The sequence below is a fragment of the Oncorhynchus kisutch genome, linkage group LG15, assembly GCF_002021735.2.
Source record: "Oncorhynchus kisutch isolate 150728-3 linkage group LG15, Okis_V2, whole genome shotgun sequence".
Classification (NCBI taxonomy): domain Eukaryota; kingdom Metazoa; phylum Chordata; class Actinopteri; order Salmoniformes; family Salmonidae; genus Oncorhynchus; species Oncorhynchus kisutch.
This window is the reverse complement of record NC_034188.2, coordinates 25,640,217-25,648,886: the sequence shown is the minus strand read 5'-3', so window position 1 is coordinate 25,648,886 and position 8,670 is coordinate 25,640,217.

Sequence of the window (8,670 nt, the reverse complement as noted above, 5' to 3'; positions counted from 1 at the left end):
GATACTCTGTTCACGGCCTGGGCATATGTCCTCTTGTCATGTTGAGGTCCTTGCCGCAGGGGCGGTGGGCATGGGGTGGGCACAAGGGCCATAGGTCTGATATGGGGAGGCATATATAGGGTGTGGCCAGGGTTTGTTTGGGGTGGTCTCAGCTGGTTAGGGTGTGGCTGGTCATGCTGTGGTCTGGGTTTAGGTCCTCTTGGCATGGGTTCTCTCGGTGCAGGTCCTTTGGGAGGGAGTCTTGCTGGTCTGGGAGGGTGTATCGCTGGTCTGGGTGAGATGTCTGTTGCTCCTGTGTAAGGGGCTACGGTTGAGGGCGACGTCCTTCAGGGTCCTGGAAAAAGTTGGGATTGCTGCCTTGTAGAGGTGGACCTGGTCGTAAAGGCTGTTCAAGTCCAAAGTGGAGTGGTGGGCCAGGTAGACCCTCCATCACACAGACTGGATCCTCCCCATCACTCAGACACGATCCCTCCATCACTCAGACATGATCCCTCCATCACACAGACTGGATCCTCCCCATCACTCAGACATGAACCCTCCATCACTCAGACATGATCCCTCCATCACACAGACTGGATCCTCCCCATCACTAAGACATGATTCCTCCATCACTTGAGACATGATTCCTCCATCACTCAGACATGATCCCTCTATCACTCAGACATGATCCCTCCATCACACAGACTGGATCCTCTTCATCACTCAGACTGGATCCTCCCTATCACACAGACATGATCCCTCCATCACACAGACTAGATCCTCCCCATCACTCAGACATTATCCCTCCATCACACAGACAGGATCCTCCCCATCACTCAGACATGACCCCTCCATCACACGGACAGGATCCCTCGTTCACACAGACTGGATCCTCCCCATCACACAGACTGGATCCTCCCATCACACAGAGAGGATCCTCCCCATCACTCAGACAGGATCCCTCCATCACACAGACATGATCCCTCTACCACACAGACATGATCCTCCCTATCACACAGACAGGATCCCTCCATCACACAGACTGGATCCTCCCTATCACACAGACATGATCCCTCCATCACACAGACTGGATCCTCCGTACCACACAGACAAGACCCTCCATCACTCAGACTGGATCCTCCCCATCACTCAGACATGATCCCTCCATCACACAGACAGGATCCTCCCCATCTCTCAGACATGATCCCTCCATCACACAGACTGGATCCTCCCCATCACACAGACTGGATCCCCCCATCACTCAGACAGGATCCCTCCATCACACAGACATGATCCCTCCATCACACAGACAGGATCCCTCCATCACACAGACTGGATCCTCCCCATCATACAGACTGGATCCTCCCCATCACTCAGTCAGGATCCCTCCATCACACAGACATGATCCCTCCATCACACAGACATGATCCCTCTATCACACAGACTGGATCCTCCCCATCACTCAAACATGATCCCTCCATCACACAGACAGGATCCTCCCCATCACTCAGACATGATCCCTCCATCACACAGACTGGATCCTCCCCATCACACAGACTGGATCCCCCCATCACTCAGACAGGATCCCTCCATCACACAGACATGATCCCTCCATCACACAGACAGGATCCCTCCATCACACAGACTGGATCCTCCCCATCATACAGACTGGATCCTCCCCATCACTCAGACAGGATCCCTCCATCACACAGACATGATCCCTCCCTATCACACAGACTGGATCCTCCCCATCACTCAGACATGATCCCTCCATCACACAGACAGGATCCCTTCATCACACAGACTGGATCCTCCCCATCACTCAGACATAATCCCTCCATCACACAGACAGGATCCTCCCCATCACTCAGACAGTATCCCTCCTTCACATAGACATGATCCCTCTATCACAAAGACTGGATCCTCCCCATCACTTAGACATGATCCCTCCATCACACAGACAGGATCCTCCCCATCACTCAGACTGGATCCCTCCATCACATAGACATGATCCCTCTATCACAAAGACTGGATCCTCCCCATCACTTAGACATGATCCCTCCATCACACAGACAGGATCCTCCCCATCACTTAGACATGATCCCTCCATCACACAGACAGTATCCCTCCATCACACAGACTGGATCCTCCCCATCACACAGACTGGATCCTCCCATCACACATACTGGATCCTCCATATCACACAGACTGGAACCTCCCTATCACTCAGACAGCATCCCTCCATCACACAGACTGGATCCTCCCCATCATACAGACTGGATCCTCCCTATCACACAGACAGGAACCTCCCTATCACACAGACTGGAACCTCCCTATCACACAGACAGGATCCTCCCTATCACACAGACAGGATCCTCCCTATCACACAGACTGGATCCTCCCCATCACTCAGACATGATCCCTCCGTCACACAGACAGGATCCCTCCATCACTCAAACATGATCCCTCCATCACTCAGACATGATCCCTCTGTCACACAGACTGGATCCTCCCTATCACACAGACATGATCCCTCCATCACACAGACAGGATCCCTCCATCACTCAGACATGATCCCTCTATTACACAGACATGATCCTGCCTATCACACAGACTGGATCCTCCCCATTACTCAGACAGGGTCCCTCCATCACACAGACTGGATCCCTCCATCACACAGACATGATCCCTCTATCACACAGACATGATCCTCCCTATCACACATACTGGATCCTCCCTATCACACAGACTGGAACCTCCCTATCACACAGACAGGATCCCTCCATCACACAGACTGGATCCTTCCCATCACTCAGACATGATCCCTCCATCACTCAGACATGATCCCTCCATCGCACAGAGTGGGTCCTCCCCATCACTCAGACTGGAACCTCCCTATCACACAGACAGGATCCCTCCATCACACAGACAGGATCCCTCCATCGCACAGTCATGATCCCTCCATCACACAGACTGGATCCCTCCGTCACACAGACATGATCTTCCCCATCACACAGACAGGATCCCCCCATCACACAGACTGGATCCCTCCGTCACACAGACATAATCTTCCCATCACACTGACAAGATACCTCCATCACACAGACAGGATCCTTCCCATCCCACAAACAGGGTCAGAAGTAGACAGACCTCTGTCTCCTTAAACTCTGTCTATCTGGTACCTCTGTCCCTCAACTTTGGAGAAAGCTCACTAAGGTCAGGGCCCATATCCACAAAGCGTCTCAGAGTAGGAATGTTGATCTAGGATGGGATTTGGCTTGTAGATGATGAATATTATTACAGCTCGTAGTTCATGATGCACACAGTGTCTTCTAAACCAATAGAACACTAGGTTGTAGTTGTGTTTTACAGCATCAAGTTGAACAGACCATGTACTGGTCATCTGGATCAACTAAGTAAAGGAGCACTGAAATCACTGATCTGTTTACCATATGGGGACCAAATCAAATCAATGAAATGGGGCAATATTTAAATGAATCATGAATGAAACCCTTTTAAAATCAGTTATAGATTAAAGCAAGTTGAATTCATGCTTCATATTTGAATAATGTACGGTGTGGAGGGTGTGCTTTGGGAATTGTGTTCATGTAAAATTAGATTGCTAATTAACTGACTAAATAATGAAACCTATAAAAGGAGGCGATGCAGAGTTCAATATGTGTATCATCAGAGAGTGTTCTTCTGGTTGCATGAGGTGTTCTGTTCCTCCCTTGTCTCTACTTGTAATGAGTGCCTGCTCATGGCGGTGCGGTGACATTTTTTGCGACCTCATGGTGCGTTGCTACACGTCCAGATGCCAGCGGCCGCTTTAACGGTCTTTCGTCCGCGCCACTCATCACCTTGACGACCTATAAACCTGTCGCCAAGGAGACAAAGTGTCCATGCCTTGAGCTATGTGGCCACGGTGTGCAAAGTAGTCTGGTGTGAGAGATGTGTGTCTGTGAGTGGGATGCCTCCGAGCCAGGGGAACAGTAACCATAGATAACTTGTATGATTTATTTTCTTCACGTAGATAAATGATAGTACTCCATTGTCTCTGATATCAACACCATCCTACTCCATTGTCTCTGATATCAACACCATCCTACTCCATTGTCTCTGATATCAACACCATCCTACTCCATTGTCTCTGATATCAACACCATCCTACTCCATTGTCTCTGATATCAACACCATCCTACTCCATTGTCTCTGATATCAACAAATCAAATCAAATCAAATTTATTTATATAGCCCTTCGTACATCAGCTGATATCTCAAAGTGCTGTACAGAAACCTAGCCTAAATCCCCAAACAGCAAGCAATGCAGGTGTAGAAGCACATCAACACCATCCTACTCCATTGTCTCTGATATCAACACCATCCTACTCCATTGTCTCTGATATCAACACCATCCTACTCCATTGTCTGTGATATCAACACCATCCTACTCCATTGTATCTGATATCAAAACCATCCTACTCCATTGTCTGTGATATCAACACCATCCTACTCCATTGTCTCTGATATCAACACCATCCTACTCCACTGTCTCTGATATCAACACCATCCTACTCCACTGTCTCTGATATCAACACCATCCTACTCCATTGTCTCTGATATCAACACCATCCTACTCCATTGTCTCTGATATCAACACCATCCTACTCCATTGTCTCTGATATCAACACCATCCTACTCCATTGTCTCTGATATCAACACCATCCTACTCCATTGTCTCTGATATCAACACCATCCTACTCCATTGTCTCTGATATCAACAAATCAAATCAAATCAAATTTATTTATATAGCCCTTCGTACATCAGCTGATATCTCAAAGTGCTGTACAGAAACCCAGCCTAAATCCCCAAACAGCAAGCAATGCAGGTGTAGAAGCACATCAACACCATCCTACTCCATTGTCTCTGATATCAACACCATCCTACTCCATTGTCTCTGATATCAACACCATCCTACTCCATTGTCTGTGATATCAACACCATCCTACTCCATTGTATCTGATATCAAAACCATCCTACTCCATTGTCTGTGATATCAACACCATCCTACTCCATTGTCTCTGATATCAACACCATCCTACTCCACTGTCTCTGATATCAACACCATCCTACTCCACTGTCTCTGATATCAACACCATCCTACTCCATTGTCTCTGATATCAACACCATCCTACTCCATTGTCTCTGATATCAACACCATCCTACTCCATTGTCTCTGATATCAACACCATCCTACTCCATTGTCTCTGATATCAACACCATCCTACTCCATTGTCTCTGATATCAACACCATCCTACTCCATTGTCTCTTATATCAACACCATCCTACTCCAGTGTCTCTGAAATCAACACCATCCTACTCCACTGTCTCTGATATCAACAGCATCCTACTTCACTGTCTCTGATATCAACACCATCCTACTCCATTGTCTCTGATATCAACACCATCCTACTCCATTGTCTCTTATATCAACACCATCCTACTCCACTGTCTCTGAAATCAACACCATCCTACTCCACTGTCTCCGATATCAACATCGTCCTACTTCACTGTATCCGATATCAACACCTCCTACTCCCCTGTCTCTGATATCAACACCTCTTACTCCACTGTCTCTGATATCAACACCTCCTACTCCCCTGTCTCTGATATCAACACCTCCTACTCCCCTGTCTCTGATATCAACACCTCCTACTCCCCTGTCTCTGATATCAACACCTCTTACTCCACTGTCTCTGATATCAACACCATCCTACTCCACTGTCTCTGATATCAACACCTCCTACTCCCCTGTCTCTGATATCAACACCATCCTACTCCACTGTCTCTGATATCAACACTGTCCTTCGCCACTGTCTCTGATATCAACACTGTCCTTCTCCACTGTCTCTGAGATCAACACTGTCCTTCTCCACTGTCTCTGATATCAACACTGTCCTTCTCCACTGTCTCTGATATCAACACTGTCCTACTGCACTGTCTCTGATATCAACACTGTCCTTCTCCACTGTCTCTGATATCAACACCTCCTACTCCCCTGTCTCTAATATCAACACCTCCAACGCCACTGTCTCTGATATCAACACCTCCAACTCCACTGTCTCTGATATCAACACCTCCTACTCCCCTGTCTCTGATATCAACACCTCCTACTCCCCTGTCTCTGATATCAACACCTCCTACTCCCGTCTTTGATATCAACACAATCCTACTCCACTGTCTCTGATATCAACACCATCCTACTCCACTGTCTCTGATATCAACACCTCCTACTCCCCTGTCTCTGATATCAACACCTCCTACTCCCCTGTCTCTGATATCAACACCATCCTACTCCACTGTCTCTGATATCAACACTGTCCTTCGCCACTGTCTCTGATATCAACACTGTCCTTCTCCACTGTCTCTGATATCAACACTGTCCTTCTACACTGTCTCTGATATCAACACTGTCCTACTGCACTGTCTCTGATATCAACAATGTCCTTCTCCACTGTCTCTGATATCAACACTGTCCTTCTCCACTGTCTCTGATATCAACACTGTCCTTCTCCACTGTCTCTGATATCAACACTGTCCTTCTCCACTGTCTCTGATATCAACACTGTCCTTCTCCCCTGTCTCTGGATCCTCTTCATCACTCAGACTGGATCCTCCCTATCACACAGACATGATCCCTCCATCACACAGACTAGATCCTCCCCATCACTCAGACATTATCCCTCCATCACACAGACAGGATCCTCCCCATCACTCAGACATGACCCCTCCATCACACGGACAGGATCCCTCGTTCACACAGACTGGATCCTCCCCATCACACAGACTGGATCCTCCCATCACACAGAGAGGATCCTCCCCATCACTCAGACAGGATCCCTCCATCACACAGACATGATCCCTCTACCACACAGACATGATCCTCCCTATCACACAGACAGGATCCCTCCATCACACAGACTGGATCCTCCCTATCACACAGACATGATCCCTCCATCACACAGACTGGATCCTCCGTACCACACAGACAAGACCCTCCATCACTCAGACTGGATCCTCCCCATCACTCAGACATGATCCCTCCATCACACAGACAGGATCCTCCCCATCTCTCAGACATGATCCCTCCATCACACAGACTGGATCCTCCCCATCACACAGACTGGATCCCCCCATCACTCAGACAGGATCCCTCCATCACACAGACATGATCCCTCCATCACACAGACAGGATCCCTCCATCACACAGACTGGATCCTCCCCATCATACAGACTGGATCCTCCCCATCACTCAGTCAGGATCCCTCCATCACACAGACATGATCCCTCCATCACACAGACATGATCCCTCTATCACACAGACTGGATCCTCCCCATCACTCAAACATGATCCCTCCATCACACAGACAGGATCCTCCCCATCACTCAGACATGATCCCTCCATCACACAGACTGGATCCTCCCCATCACACAGACTGGATCCCCCCATCACTCAGACAGGATCCCTCCATCACACAGACATGATCCCTCCATCACACAGACAGGATCCCTCCATCACACAGACTGGATCCTCCCCATCATACAGACTGGATCCTCCCCATCACTCAGACAGGATCCCTCCATCACACAGACATGATCCCTCCCTATCACACAGACTGGATCCTCCCCATCACTCAGACATGATCCCTCCATCACACAGACAGGATCCCTTCATCACACAGACTGGATCCTCCCCATCACTCAGACATAATCCCTCCATCACACAGACAGGATCCTCCCCATCACTCAGACAGTATCCCTCCTTCACATAGACATGATCCCTCTATCACAAAGACTGGATCCTCCCCATCACTTAGACATGATCCCTCCATCACACAGACAGGATCCTCCCCATCACTCAGACTGGATCCCTCCATCACATAGACATGATCCCTCTATCACAAAGACTGGATCCTCCCCATCACTTAGACATGATCCCTCCATCACACAGACAGGATCCTCCCCATCACTTAGACATGATCCCTCCATCACACAGACAGTATCCCTCCATCACACAGACTGGATCCTCCCCATCACACAGACTGGATCCTCCCATCACACATACTGGATCCTCCATATCACACAGACTGGAACCTCCCTATCACTCAGACAGCATCCCTCCATCACACAGACTGGATCCTCCCCATCATACAGACTGGATCCTCCCTATCACACAGACAGGAACCTCCCTATCACACAGACTGGAACCTCCCTATCACACAGACAGGATCCTCCCTATCACACAGACAGGATCCTCCCTATCACACAGACTGGATCCTCCCCATCACTCAGACATGATCCCTCCGTCACACAGACAGGATCCCTCCATCACTCAAACATGATCCCTCCATCACTCAGACATGATCCCTCTGTCACACAGACTGGATCCTCCCTATCACACAGACATGATCCCTCCATCACACAGACAGGATCCCTCCATCACTCAGACATGATCCCTCTATTACACAGACATGATCCTGCCTATCACACAGACTGGATCCTCCCCATTACTCAGACAGGGTCCCTCCATCACACAGACTGGATCCCTCCATCACACAGACATGATCCCTCTATCACACAGACATGATCCTCCCTATCACACATACTGGATCCTCCCTATCACACAGAC